The sequence below is a fragment of the Nicotiana tabacum genome, unplaced genomic scaffold, assembly GCF_000715075.1.
Source record: "Nicotiana tabacum cultivar K326 unplaced genomic scaffold, ASM71507v2 Un00125, whole genome shotgun sequence".
NCBI classification, from domain to species: Eukaryota; Viridiplantae; Streptophyta; class Magnoliopsida; order Solanales; family Solanaceae; genus Nicotiana; species Nicotiana tabacum.
In genome coordinates this window covers 1-15,989 of record NW_027438363.1, presented here as the reverse complement: position 1 = coordinate 15,989, position 15,989 = coordinate 1, and positions in this window count along the sequence as shown.

Below are 15,989 nucleotides of genomic sequence, written 5' to 3'. Positions count from 1 at the left end.
TGTTCCGACAAAATTTTAGGCGATCCGGGTACGGGTGTCAGGGCCCATGCAGAAGGCGTGAGCAATATAGCACACGAAAATTTTGGAATTGGGCCGAATTCCAGTTTCAAGGCCCTAAAACGCTAAAAACCGAGTAACGGTCTAGGCGACGCACTGACTATTGTTCCTTAGGCCATTTTTGATGGTATGGTAAAATTTTAGGCGATCCTAGTCAGGTGGCCCGAGCCAATGAGAAGGCGTGGGCTATAATACACAAAAAGCTGGGAATCAGGCGGAATTCCAGTTTTATGGTCCTAAAACACCAAACATCGAGTAACGTTAATGGCAAGGCAATGACTATTGTTCCTTAGGTTATTGTTTATCGTCCGGAAAATTTTTATGCGATCCGTGCCCGGTGGCCCTGGACCATGCAAAAGTCGTGGGCTATAGCACACGAAAATGTCGGGCGGAATTTTAGTTTTATGGCGAGGCAGTGACTATCGTTTTTAGGTCATTTTTTATTGTCCGAAAAAATTTTAGGAGATTCAGGTCCGGTGGCCTTGGCCCTTGCAGAATATGTGGGCTATAGCACACAAAATCTGGCAGAATTCCACCTTTATGGCTCTAAACTTCCAAAACATGAGTAACGGTCATGGAGAGGTGGTGACTATTATTCATTAGGTCGTTTTTGATGTTCAGGCCAAATTTTAGGTGATCCGGTTCTGGTTGCCTAGGCCCATGCAGGAGGCGTAGTCTATAGCATATGAAAATCTGGGAATCGAGCAAAATTCAAATTTTATGGCCCTAAATCACCATAAAACGCGTAACGGCCATGGCGAGGCTGGGACTATTGTTCCTTAGGTCGTTTTTGATGGTTCGACTAATTTTTAGGCGATCCAAGTCCAGTGGCCCAGGCTCATGCAAAAGACGTGGGCTATAGCACACAAAATTCTAGAAATCAGACAGAATTCCAGTTGTGTGTCCTTAAAACGCCAAACAACGAGCAACGGTCATGGAGAGGCAGTGACTTTTTTTTCTTAGGTCAATTTTGATAGTCTAGCAAAATTTTAGGCGATCCGGGTCCAGTGGTTCGGGCCCCTATAAAAGGCGTGGGCTATAGCACAGGAAACTCAGGGAATTGGGTGGAATTTCAGTTTTATGGCCCTAAAATGACAAAATGAGTAACGGTCATGGAGATGTGGTGACTTTTGTTCCGTAGGTCATTTTGTTATCGCCCGGCAAAATTTTAGGCGATCCGGGCCTGATGGCCTGGACCCATGCAAAAGGCGCGGGCTATAGCATATAAAAATGTGGGAATCAGTCGAAATTCCAGTTTTATAGCCCTACGACGCCAAAACATGATTAACGGTCATGGCAAGGTGGTGATAATTGTTCCTTAGGTCCTTTTTTAGGGTCGAGCAAAATTTTAGTTGATCTGGTTCCGATGACTCGGGCCCATGCTGAAGGCGTGGGCTATAACACTTGAAAGTCTGGGAATCGGGCGAAATTCTATTTTTAAGGTTCTAAAACACCAAAAATGAGTAAGGTCTTGGTGAGACCGTAACGATTGTTCCTTAGATCATTTTTGATGGTCCGACATAATTTTAGGCTGCCAATGTTCGAATACCAGGCGCTACGGCGCAGAAGTAACCCATGCCATACTCCCAGGAAAAGTTGAACGACTTTGAGCAAGAGGGTACCTGTACCCGAAACCGAGACAGGTGGGTAGGTAGAGAATACCTAGGGTCACGAGACAACTCTCTCTAAGGAACTCGGCAAAATAGCCCCATAACTTTGGGATAAGGGGTGTAACCGGGCATCTTTAAAGTAATAAGACTATTCAAATTCTAATATTCATAGAGAAATAATCTTAATAAATGTAAAGAAGAGGCATCTTTTACCCAATAGCGAAGAGTTTGAACCAAGATTTCCAGATGAACGGGGTAGGGTGACCCATGTCGAAGGCGTGGGCTATAACACACAAAAATCTAGGAATCAGACGGAATTCTAGTATTATGGCTTTAAAACGCCAAAACACGAGTAACGGTCATGGCAAAATGGAGACTATTATTCCTTAGGTCGTTTTTGATGATCCAATAAAATTTTAGGTGATCCGGGTCTGGTGGCCCGGGCCCATGTAAAAGGCGAGGGCTATATAGCACACGGAAAATTTGGAATGAGGCGGGATTCAAGTTTTATTGCCCTAATATGCCAAATAATGAGTAACGGTCATGGCGAGGCAGTGAAAATTATTCCTTAGGTTATTTTTGATGGTCCGAAATTTTTTTAGGTGATCCAGATCCGGTGGCCCGGGCCCACGCAGAAGGCCTGGACTATATAGCCCGCAAAAATCTGAGAATCAAGCAGAATTCAAGTTTTATGGCCCTAATACTCCAAAACATGAGTAACGGTCATGGCGGGGCGGTGACTATTGTTCCTTCGGTCATTTTTGATAGTCCGGCTAATTTTTTGGCGATACTGGTCCGGTCGTCGGGCGCATGCGCATGCAGAAGGTGTGTGCTATATAACACATGAAAATCCAGGAATCGGGCAGAATTCTAGTTTTATGGCCCTAAAATGCCAAAACCTGAGTACCGGTCATGGCAAGGCGGTGACTATTGTTCCTTAAGTCATTTTTGATGGATCGGCAAAATTTTAGGCTATCCAGGTCCAGTCGTCCGGGCACATGCAGAAGGTGTGAGCTATAGCACACGAAAATTAGGGATTAGGGCGAAATTCTAGTTTTATGGACCTAAAGCCTAAAATGAGTAACGGTTATGGCGAGGCAGTGGTTATTGTTCCTTAGGTAATTTTTATCGTCCGACGAAATTTGAGGTGATCCGGGCCCAGGGCGCGGGCTATAGAACACGTAAATCTGAGAATCAGGTAGACATCTAGTTACTGGCCCTAAAATGCCAAAAAATGAGTAACAGTTATGGCGAGGTGGTGAAAAGTTTTCCTTAGGTCGTATTTGATGGTCCGGCTAAATTTTTGGCAATCCGGATCCAGTGGACCGGGTCCCTGTAGAAGGCATGGGCTATAGCACACGAAAATTAGGAAAACAGGTGGAATTCCAGTTTTATGGCCCTAAAACGCCAAAAAGCGAGTAACGGCCATGGCGAGGTGGTGACTATTGTTCCTTAGGTTGTTTTTAACGTCCGTCAAAATTTTAGGCGATCTGGGCTATAGCACACGTAAATCAGGGAATCGGCAATTTTTGTTTTATGGCCTTAAAATGCCAAAAAATAAGTAACGGTCTTGGCGAGGCACTGACTATTGTTCCTTAGGTTATTTTTTATGGTCTGGAAATATTTTAGGTGATCCGGGTCAGGTGGCCCAGGCCCATAAGAAAGCGTGGGCTATAACATACGAAAAGCTGGGAATCAGGCGGAATTCCAGTTTATTATCCTAAAACATCATAAAATGAGTAGCGGTCATCGAGAGGCGGTGACTATTGTTCCTTAGGCCATTTTTTATTGTTCGGCTAAATTTGAGGGGATGGGGTCCAAAGGCCCGGGACAATACAGATGGCGTGGGTTATTGCACACGAAAATCTAGAAATCCAGTGGAATTCTAGATTTATGGCCCTAAAATGCCAAAAATGAGTAATAGTCATGACGAGGTAGTGACTATTATTCCTTAGGTAGTTTTTGATGGTGCAAATTTTTTTTAGGAAATCCGGGTCCAGTGGCCCGGTCCCATGCAGAAGGCGTGGGCTATATAGCACACGAAAATCTTAGAATCGGGCGGAATTTAAGTTTTATGGCCCTAACATGCCAATAAATGAGTAACGGTCATGGCGAACAATGACAATTGTTCCTTAGGTCGGTTTTGAAAGTCTGGCTAAATTTTAGGCGATTCAGGTCCGGTAACTCGGGCCCATGCAGAAGGTGTGGGCTATGTAGCACACGAAAATCTGAGAATCCGGCGAAATTCACGTTTTATGGCCCTAATTCGGCAAAAAACAAGTACTGGTCATGATGACGCGGTGACTATTATTCCTTAGGTCATTTATTATGGTCCAGCTAAATTTTAGGCGATCCGGGTCCGGTCGACCGAGCTCATGTATAAGGCGTGGGCTATATAGCAATCAAAAATCTGAAAATCGGGCAAAAATTCTAGTTTTATAGCCCTAAAACACCAAAAAATGAGTATCGGTCATCGCGAGGCAGTGACTATTGTTCCTTAGGACATTTGTGATGGTTCGGCAAAATTTTAGGTGATCCGGGTCTAATCGGTCGGGCCCATGCAGAAAGTGTGGGCTATAGCGCACGAAAAGTTAGGAATCGAGCAGAATTCGAGTTTTATTGTCCTTCTACGCCAATAAACGAGTAACGGTCATGGCTAGGCGGTGACTACTATTCCTTAGGTCGTTTTAGATTGTCTGGTAAAATTTTAGGCGATCCGGGTCTTGTGGCCCGGGCCCATGCAGAATACCTGGGCTATAGCACACGAAAATTTGGGAATCGGGCGGAATTCTAGTTTTGTGGCCCTAAAACGCCAAAACAATAATAACGGTTATGGCGAGGTGGTCACTATTGTTCCTTAGGTCATTATTTATGGTCAAGAAATATTTTAGGCTATTCGGGTCCGGTAGCTCGGCCCCATGCACATGGTGTGGGCTATAGCACACGAAAACCTGGGTATTCAGACGGAAAATTAGTTTTATGGTCCTAAAACGCCAAAAGATAACTAACGGTCATGGAGAGGCGGTGACTATTGTTCCTTAAATCATTTTTGATGATCCGACAAAATTGTAGGTGATCCGTGTCCGGTGGCTCGGGCCTATGAAGAAGGTGTGGGTTATATATAGCACACAAAAATCACAGAATTGGGAGAATTCTAGTTTTATGGCTCTAAAACGCCCAAAAGCGAGTAACACTCATGGCGAGGCAGTGACTATTATTTATTAGGTCGCTTTTTATGATCCGGGGAGATCATTGTCCGGTGGCCCGGGCCCATGCAGAAGGCTATAGCACACGAAAATCTAGAAATCGGCCCAAATTCTAGTTTTATGGCCCTTAAAACGCCAAAAAATGAGTAACAGTCATGGAAAGACGGTGATTATTTTTCCTTAGATCATTTTATATGGTCCAGCAAAATTTTAGGCGATCCGAGTCTAGTGGCCTCACACCATGCAGAAGGCATGGGCTATAACACACGAAAATCGGAAAACCGGGCGGAATTCAAGTTTTATAGCCCTAAAATGCCAAACAATGAGTGACGATCATGGAAATGTAATGATTATTGTTCTTTAGCTAATTTCATATGGTCCGACAAAATTTAAGGTGATCCGGGTCCGATGGCTCGTGCCCATGGAGAATGCATGGGCTATGGCCCAAAAATGCAAGAAAACGAGTAACGGTCATGGCGAGGCGTTGGGGTCCGGTCGCCAGGACCCATGCCGATGGTGTGGGCTATGCACACAAAAATTTAAGAATCGGGCGGAATTCTTGTTTTATGGCCTTAAAATGCCAAAAAACGAGTAACGGCCATGACGAGACGGTGACTATTGTTCCTTATGTCATTTTTATGGTTCGGTAAAATTTTAGGCAATCCGTGTTCGGTGGCCCGGGCCTATGCAAAAGGTGTGGGCTATAGTATATGAAAATCTGGGAATCGTGCGGACACACCTTTTGCATAGGCCCGGGCCACCTTTTGCAAAAATGAGTAACGGTCATGGTGAGGCGGTGACTATTGTTCATTAGGTCATTTTTATGGTCCGGTAGAATTTTAGGCGATCCGGATCTGGTGGCCCGGGCCCATGTAAAAGGTGTGGGCTATAGCATACGAAAATCTCGAAATCGGACAAAATTCCAGTTTTATGGCCTTAAAATGCCAAAAAATGACTAACGGTCTTTGTGACTCGCTCACTAATGTTCCTTGCCTTTTTTTTTGTGGCTCAAAAAATTCTAGGCTATCCGGGTACAGTGGCCCGGGCCCATGTAGAAGGCATGGGTTGCATACGAAAATCTGAGAATCGGGCGGAATTCCAGTTTTATGGCCCTTGCATGCCAAAAAATGAGTAACGGTCATAGCAAGGCTGTTCCTATTGTTCCTTATGTAATTTTTGATTGTCCAGCAAAATTTTAGGCGATCAAGGTCTGGTGGTCCGGGCCCATACAGAATGTGTGCACCATAGCACTTGAAAATCTGGGAATCAGGCAAAATTTTAGTTTTATCGCCTAAAATGCCAAAACATGAGTAATGGTCATAGCGAGGCAGTGACTATTATTCTTTAGGTCATTTTTTATGGTTCGACAATATTTTAGGCGATCCGTGTCCGGGGGCCTGGGCCCATGCAGAAGGCGTGGGCTATAGCATACGAAAATTGGAAATCCGGAGGAATTCTAGTTTTATGGCCACAAAATGCCAAAAAATAAGTATCGATCATGTCAAGGTAGTGACTATTGTTCCTTAGGTCATTTTTGATGGTCTGGTAAAAATTTTAGGCGATCCGGGTCCGGTCACCTGGGCCCATGCAGAAGGCGTGGGCTATAGCACAAGAAAATATGAAAATTGGGCAAAATTCTAGTTTCACGGCCCTTAACGCCAAAAATAAGAAACGGTCACGGTGAGGCGATGACTATTGTTCCTTAGGTCGTTTTTGATTGTACGTCAAAGTTTTAGGTGATCCGGGTCCGGTAGCCCGGCCCATGCATAAGGCGTGGGCTGTAATACATGAAAATTTGAGAATCAGGCAGAATTCAAGTTTTATGGCCCTAAATCGCTAAAACCGAATAACGGTCATGGAGAGGTGGTGACTATTATTCCTTAGGTAATTTTTGATGGTCCGGCTAAATTTTAGGCGATCGAGGTCCAGTGGCCCGGGCCCATGCTGATGGCGTGGGCTATTGTACACGAAAATCTGGGAATCTGGCGAAATTCCAGTTTTTTGGCCCTAATATGCCCAAAAACGAGTAACAGTCACGATGAGGCGGTGAATATTGTTCCTTAGGTCATTTATGATGGTACCAAAAAATTTTAGACGATTCGGGTCCGGTGGCTCAGGCCCATGCAAAAGACGTGGGAGAAATTCAAGTTTTCCGGCCCTAATACGACAGAAAATGAGTAACAGTCATGGCGAGGTGGTAACTATTATTCCTTAGGTCATTTTTGATGGTCCGAATAAATGTTAGGTGATCCGGGTCCGGTCGCTCGGGCGCATGGATAAGGCATGCTCGAAAATCACGAAATCGAGTGGAATTCCAGTTTTATGGCCCTAAAACGCCAAAAAATGAGTATCGATTATGGCGAGGTGGTGACTAATGTTCCTTCGATCGTTTTGGATGGTCCGGCAAAATTTTAGGAGATCGGGGTCTGATCGCCCGGGCCCATGCATTAAGCATGGGATAGCACACGAAAATTTAGGAATCGTGTAGAATTCCAATTTTATGCCCCTTCTACGCCAATAAATGAGTAACGGTCATAGCGAGGTAGTGACTATTGTTCCTTAGGTTGTTTTAGATTTTTCGACAAAGTTTTAGGCGATCCGGGTCTAGTGGCTCGGGCCTATACAAAAGGCGTAGGCTATAGAATATGAAAATCTAGAAATCGGGTGGAATTCCAGTTTTGTGGCCCTAAAACATCAAAAAAGGAGTACCATTCGCGGCGAGGCAGTGACTACTGTTCCTTAGGTCAGATTTTATGGTCTAGCAATATTTTAGGCAATCTAGGTCCGGTGGCTCGAGCCCATGCAGCTGGTGCGGGCTATAGCACACGAAAATCTGGGAATCGAGCGGAATTTCAGTTTTATGGCCTTAAAACACCAAAAAGCGAGTAACGGTCATGGAGAGGCGATGACTATTGTTCCTTAAATCATTTTTGATGGTCCGGCAAAATTTTAGGTGATCCGTGTCCGGTGGCCCGAGCCCATGAAGAAGGCGTGGGCTATATAGCACACGAAAATCACGGAATCAGGTGGAATTCCAGGTTTATGGCCCTAAATGCCCAAAAATGAGTAACGCTCATGGAGAGGCACTGACTATTGTTCCTTAGGTCATTTTTATGATCCAGCAAACTTTTAGGCGATCAGTGTCCTGTGGCCTGGGCCGATGCAGAAGGCATGGCCTATAGTACATGAAAATCCATGAATCGGGCCCTAAAATGCCAAAATATGAGTAACAATCATGGCAAGGCGGTGAATATTGTTCCTTAGACCGTTTTATATTGTCCGGCAAAAGTTTAGGCGATCCGAGTCTGGTGGCCCGAGCCCATGAAGAAGGCATGGGCTATAACACACGAAAATCTGGAAACCGGGCGAAATTCAAGTTTTATGGCCCTAAAATACTAAAATATGAGTAACGATCATGGAAATGCAATGACTATTGTTCCTTAGGTTTTTTTTATGGTTCGACAAAATGTAAGGCGATCCGGGTCTGGTGGCTTGTGCCCATGGGCTATATAACACACGAAAATGTGAGAATTGGGTGAAATACCAGTCTATAGCCCTAAACTACTAGAAAACGAGTAAGGGTCATGGAGATGCGTTGGGGTCCGGTCTCCAGGACCCATGTCGATGGTGTGGGTTATGCACACGAAAATTTAAGAATCGGGCGGAATTCCTGTTTTACGGCCCTAAAATACCAAAACACAAGTAACGGTCATGACGAGGCAGTGACTATTGTTCCTTATATCGTTTTTATGGTCCAACAAAATTCTAGGCAATCCGGGTCCGGTGGCCCGTGCCTATGCAAAAGGCGTGGGCTACAACACACGAAAATCTGGGAATCGTGCGGAATTCAAGTTTCATGGCCCTAAAATGCCAAAAATGAGTAACGGTCATGGCAAGGTGGTGACTATTGTTCATTAGGTTATTTTTATGGTCCGGCAAAATTTTAGGCGATTCGGGTCCACTGGCCCGGGCCCATGTAAAAAGCGTGGTCTATAGCACACGAAAATCTCAGAATCAGACAGAATTATAGTTTTATGGTTCGAAAATGTCAAAACATGAGTAACGGTCTTTGCGGCTCGCTGACTATTGTTCCTTAGGTTCTTTTTTATGGATGAACAAAATTTTAGGCGATCAGGGTATAGTGGCCCTGGCCCAAGTAGAAGGCGCGTGCTATAGCACACGAAAATCTGGAAAATCGGGCGGAATTCAAGTTTTATGGCCCTTATACGCCAAAAAATGAGTAACGGTCATGGAGAGGCTCTGCCTATTGTTCCGTAGGTAATTTTGATTTTCCGGCAAAATTTTAGGCAATCCGGGTCTGGTGGCCCGGACCTATGCAAAAGGCGTGGGCTATAGCATACGAAATTCTAGGAATCATGCGGAATTGAAGTTTTATGGACCTAAAATACCAAAAACGAGTAACGGTCTCCGTGAGGTGGTGACTATTGTTCATTAGGTCATTTTTATGATCCGGTAGAATTTTAGGAGATCCGGGTCCGGTAGCCCAGGCCCATGTAAAAGGTGTGGGCTATAGCACACGTAAATCTCGGAATGGGACAAAATTCCAGTTTTATGGCCCTAAAATGCCAAAAAAAGAGTAACGATCTTTGCTACTCGCTGACTATTATTCCTTAAGTTTTCTTTGTGGCTCGGTAAAAATTTAGGCGATCTGGGTACAGAGGCCCGGGTCCATATAGAAGGCGTGGGCTATAGCACACGAAAATCTGAGAATCGGACGGAATTCCTATTTTATGGCCCTTATACGCCAAAAAATGAGTAACGGTCATGGCGAGGCTATGCTTATTGTTATTTTTTATTGTCCGGCAAAATTTTAGGCGATCCTGGTCTGGTGGTCCGGGCCCATGTGGACCATAACACACGAAAATCTGGGAATCGGGCAAAATTTTAGTTTTATGGTCTAAAATGCCAGAAAATGAGTAATGGTTATAGCGAGGCGGCGACTATTGTTCCTAAGGTCACTTTTTATGGTTCGACAATATTTTAGGCGAACCGAGTCCGATGGCCTGGGCCCATGCAGAAGGCAATGGCTATAGCACACGAAAAATTCGGAATCAGACGGAATTCTAGTTTTATGGCCATAAAATGCCAAAAAATGAGTACTGATCATGGCAAGGCAGTGACTATTATTCCTTAGGTAATTTTTGATGGTCCGATAAAATTTTTAGGTGATCCGGGTCCGGTCGCCCGGGCCCATGCATAAGGCATGAGCTATAACACAAGAAAATTTAGAAATCGGGCGGAATTCCAGTTTCATGGACCTTAACGCCAAAAATGAGAGACGGTCATAGTGAGGTAGTGACTATTGTTCCTTAGGTTATTTTTGATGGTACGGCAAAATTTTAGGTGATCCGGGTCAGGTGGCCCGGCCCATGCAGAAGGCATGGGCGATAACACATGAAAATCTAGGAATCGGGCAGAATTCAAGTTTTATGGCCCTAAATCGCCAAAAAATGAATAACGGTCATGAAGAGGTGGTGACTATTGTTCCTTAGGTCATTTTTGATGGTCCGTCTTAATTTTAGGCGATCGGGGTCTAGTGGTCCGAGCCCATGCAGATGGTGTGGGCTATTGCACACGAAAATCTAGGAATCCGGCAAAATTCCAGTTTTATGGCCCTAATATGCCCATAAACGAGTAACAATCACGACGAGGCGGTGAATATTGTTCCTTAGGTCATTTTGTATGGTACAGAAAAATTTTAGACGATTCGGGTCCGGTGGCTCGGGCCCATGCAGAAGACATGGGCTATATAACACACGAAAATCTGAGAATCGGGCGGAATTCAAGTTTTATGGCCCTAAAACGCCAAAAAATGTGTAACGGTCATGGCGAGGTGGTGAATATTATTCCTTAGGTCATTTTATATGGTCCGAGTAAATTTTAGGCGATCCGGGTTCGGTCGTTTGGGCCTATGCATAACGTGTGGACTATATAGCATACGAAAATCTGCAAATCGGGCGGAATTCCTGTTTTATCACCCTAAAACACCAAAAGACAAGTAACAGTCATGGCGAGGCGGTGACTATTGTTCCTTAGGTCGTTTTGGATGGTCCGGTAAAATTTTAGACGATCAGGGTCTCATCGCCTGGCCCGTGCAGAAAATGTGGGCTATAATACACGAAAATTTGGGAATCGGCCAGAATTCAAGTTTTATGGCCCTTCTATGCCAATAAATGAGTAACGGTCAAGGCGAGGCGGTGACTATTGTTCCTTATGTAATTTTGGATTGTCCAGCAAAATTTTAGGCGATCCGGGTCCGGTGGCCCGGGCCTATGCAAAAGGCGAGGGCTATAGCACATGAAATTTTGGGAATCGAGCAAAATTCTAATTTTGTGGCCCTAAAATGCCAAAAAAGGAGTAACGGTCATAGAGAGGCGTTGACTATTATTCCTTAGGTTATTTTTATGGTCCAGCAATATTTTAGGCGATCCGGGTTCGGTGGCTCGGGCCCATGCAGATGGTGTGGGCTATAGCACACGAAAATCTAGGAATCATGCGTAATTTCAGTTTTATGGCTCTAAAATGCTAAAAACGAGTAACGGTCATGGAGAGGCGGTGACTATTGTTTCTTAAATCATTTTTGATAGTCCGACAAAATTTTAGGTGATCCATGTTCGATGGCCCGTCTCATGACGAAGGCGTAGGCTATACAGCACACGAAAATCACGGAATCGGGAGGAATTCCAGTTTATGGCCCTTAAACGCCAAAAATGAGTAACGCTCATGGCGAGGAAGTGACTATTGTTCCTTAGGTCTCTTTTTATGATTCGAAAAACTTTTAGGCTATCGGTGTACGGTCATCCGGGCTCATGCAGAAGGCATGGGCTATAGCACACAAAAATTCAGGAATCGGGTGAAATTCTAATTTTATGACCCTAAAACACCAAAAACGAGTAACAGTCATGGCAATGAGGTGAACATTGGTCCTTATATAATTTTAAATAGTCTGGCAAAATTTTAAGCAATCCATGTCTGGTGGCCGAGCCCATGTAGAAGGCATGGACAAACGAAAATTTGGAAATCGGGCGGAATTCAAGTTTTATTGGCCCTAAAACGCCAAAAAATGAGTAAAGATCATGGCAATGCTATGACTATTATTCCTTAGGTCATTTTTGATGGTCTGAAAAAATTTAAGGCGGTCCGGTTCTGGTGGCTCGTGCCCATGCAGAATGCATGGGCTATATAGCACACGAAAATTTTGGAATTGAGCGGAATTCCAGTTTATGAAACTAAAACGTTAGAAAATGAGTAACGGTCATGGCGAGGCGTTGTCTATTGCACCTTAGGTGATTTTTGATGGGATGGAAAAATTTTAAGCAATTCGGGTCCGGTCGCCCGGACCCAATGCCGATGGCATGGGCTATGCACTCGAAAATGTAATAATCAGGCGGAATTCTTGTTTTATGGCCCTAAAATACCAAAACATGAGTAACGGTCATGATGAGGCAGTGATTATTGTTTCTTAGGTCGGTTTTATGGTCCGACAAAATTTTAGGCAATCCTGATCCGGTGGCCCGGGCCTATGCAAAAGGTGTGAGCTATATAACACACGAAAATCTGGGAATCGTGCGGAATTCTAGTTTTATGGCCCTAAAATGCCAAAACCGAGTAATGGTCATAGCGAAGCGTTGACTATTGTTCATTAGGTCATTTTTATGGTTCGGAAGAATTTCAAACGATCCGGGTCCGGTGGCCCGGGCCCATGTAAAAGGCATGGGCTAGCACATGAAAATCTTAGAATCGGACAAAATTTCAGTGTTATGGCCCTTAAATGCCAAAAAAGGAGTAACAGTCTATGCGAGGCGCTGACTATTGTTCCATATGTTGTGTTTGTGGCCAGACAAAATTTTAGGCGATCTGGGGTACAGTGGACTGGGCCCATATAGAAGGTGTGGGTTATAGCACACGAAAATATGGGAATCAGGCAGAATTCCAGTTTTATTGTTGAAATTTCAGTTTAATGGCCCTAAAATGCCAAAAAATAAGTAATGGTCAGGACGAGGTAGTGACTAATATTCCTTAGGTCATTTTTTATGGTCCGGCAAAATTTTAGGTGATCCAAGTCCGATGGTCCGAGCCCATGCAGAAGGCGTAGGCTATAGCGCACGAAAATGTGAGAATCGGGCTGAATTCCAGTTTTATAGCCCTAAAATGCCAAAACAAAAAAGTAACGGTCATGGAGAGGCGGTGGCTATTGTTCCTTAGGTCATTTTTGAAGGTCCGACAAAATTTTACGCGACCCGGGTCCGTTGGTCCGGACCCATGCAGAAGGTGTGGGCAATAGCATATGAAAATCTGAGAATCGGGCAAAATTCTAATTTTTTGGCCCTAAAACGCTAAAAACCGAATAATGGTCATGCTGATGCGGTGACTATTGTTCCTTAGGTTGTTTTGGATGGTCCAAAAATTTTTTAGGCGATCGGGGTCTGGTGGCTCGGGCCCATACAGAAAGCACGGGCTATATAGCACACAAAAATCTGGGAATCGGGCGGAATTCTAATTTATGGCCCTAAAATGCTAAAAACCGAGTAACGGTCATGCGAGGCATTGGCTATTGTTCTTTAGGTAGTTTTTGTTGGGCACGCAAAATTTTAGGTAATTCGGGTCCGGTCGCCCAGACCCATGCCGATGGCGTAGGCTATATAACACATGAAAATCTGGGAATCCGGCGAAATTCCAGTTTTATGGTCCTTAAATGCCAAAAAAATGAAGAACAGTCATGGCGAGGCTCTTAAACGCCACAAAATATTTGGCGATTTGGATCCCGTCGGCCGAACTCATGAAGTTGGCAAGACATTAGCACACGAAAATTTGAAAATCGTCTTGAATTCATATTTATAGTCCTAAAACGCCAAAAATGAAGAACATTCATGGCGAAGCCATGTCGTTTCTGATGGCCCCATTCAATTTTAGGCAATTCGGAGCCCGTCACCCAAATTCTTGAAGATGGCGTGGACATTAGCACACGAAAAATCGTAAATTATCCCGAATTCCTGTTTTATAACCCTAAAACGCCAAAAAATGAGGAACGGTCATAGCGAAGCAATGATTATTATTCATTATGTCATTTTTGATGGGCCCACAAAATTTTAGGCAATTTGGGACCCGTCGCCTGAATTCATGAAGACGACATGGACATTCGCACACGAGAAATTAGAAATCGCCCTGAATTCCTGTTTTATGGCCCTAAAATACCAAAAAATGAAGAACGGCCATGGGGAAGTAATGACTGTTGTTCATTAGGTCGTTTCTAATGAGCTCGTAAAATTTAAGGCAATTCGGAGCCCGTCGACCGAATTCATCAAGATGGCGCACACACATATCACATAAACATTTGGAAATCATCCTGATTTCCTGTTTTATAGCCCTAAAATGCCAAAAAGTTAGGAATGGTCATGGTTAAGGAATGACTATCGTGCATTAGGTTGTTTCTGATTGGCCCACAAAATGTTAGGCGATTCGAAGCCCGTCGCCCAAATTCATGAAGATAGCGTGGACATTAGCACACGAAAAATTAGAAATCATCATGAATTCCTACTAAAACGCCAAAACGAGGAACGGTCATGATGATGCGATGAATATTGTTGATTAGGTCATTTCGGATGGGCCTAAGAAATTTTAGGTAATTCGAAGCCCATCGCCTGAATTCATGAATACGTCTTGGATATTATTACATGAAAAAATAGAAATCGTTCTGAATTTCTTTTTTGTGGCCCTAGCTTGTGCTACTGTACAGTATACTATCATGGTGACAACTCCGCCACATCATCTTCAAAATTGCCATTTAAAGACGAAAAATAAATAAGAAGCTTGTAACAGTAGACATAATTTGGAAAATAATTAAATGTAATAAAAATTTAAAGAGGAGCTAAAGTATGCACTATTAAAAACGTATATAAACTAATATAAAACATATTTGGCGTATGTTGGAAAGGCTAGTCGTATGTTGCTTGCTACTGTGGATGATAACCAAGTTGCTTAAAATAATCAAAGTGAAAGAGGAAACTTTGCTAAATTTCCATGATTTTTTCAGATTTATTAATTGATTTTGCCCTCTTTAATGAAAGCTTTTATATTTTTTTTCCTCTCTCCCTCTCCAATTAATTGAGAAATATTGTGTTTGATCATCAAATTCTAAATAATAATTCTGCTGAGACCTTATCATTACTTTTCTATTTTTTGCTTTATTGAGATTGCTTCGTTGAGTTAACTACTTTATTATCTGCTTTGGCCCAAAAGACCTCGTGTATTCATCTCTTGAGCTAAATTATCATCGAGCCAAAAAGCGTGTGTACTATACGCACCTCGTGCTCTTGTCTTATTTTCGCATTTCTTTCCTTTTTGATATAGGATTTGCATAAGATGTTATTAGCATGCAATCTTCGAATGCTTTCTAGCCCGGAAGCCTGCCAATTCTTCTCATTAACCCGCTTTTCGTCATGAGCGTCACATACGTAATCCTCAACGTTCTCACTAAGGTTTGCTATTCACCATAAATGATCTCAAGGATAAAATTAGGATCAAAATCTAATTCAAGAAAACCTGGAAGTGTATGAATACAACAGTCAAAGATATTGTTCTAATGTCCTAGAGGAATTTAATGCTAAGCTGGGGATTGAGATCTAATATGTTATTTAGCGGATTTGATTTTATAATCCATTACAAAATATTATTAGTTTTATATGATCCATTCCACAGAAAAACAGTGAAATAATACCATAAGAGATCTATAAATAAAACATATGAGTTGTAGAGTTATTTTTTTTAGTAGGCATATGAGATCATTTCCTCGAAATCTTACCTAAAATTGTTTCTTTGTTGATATAAGTGCAGAGATTAAGGAAAAATATCACTTTTGGCCCGCCGCAAAAATTATTTATATACGGTAGCCGTAAATGTGTATAAAATTTAAATATTTTTCGTATATAACATATAGAAATGTAAAAATATGTAAAAAAATATATATATATTTTTTGGCTATTATTTTGAGAACGGCTATACAATGTCATATTCCTGAAGGTTAATATAGGTTGCTGATTCATAATTGTAAGTTGATTAGTGTTGCGACCAAACACACTCACGCAAGTATACGCGG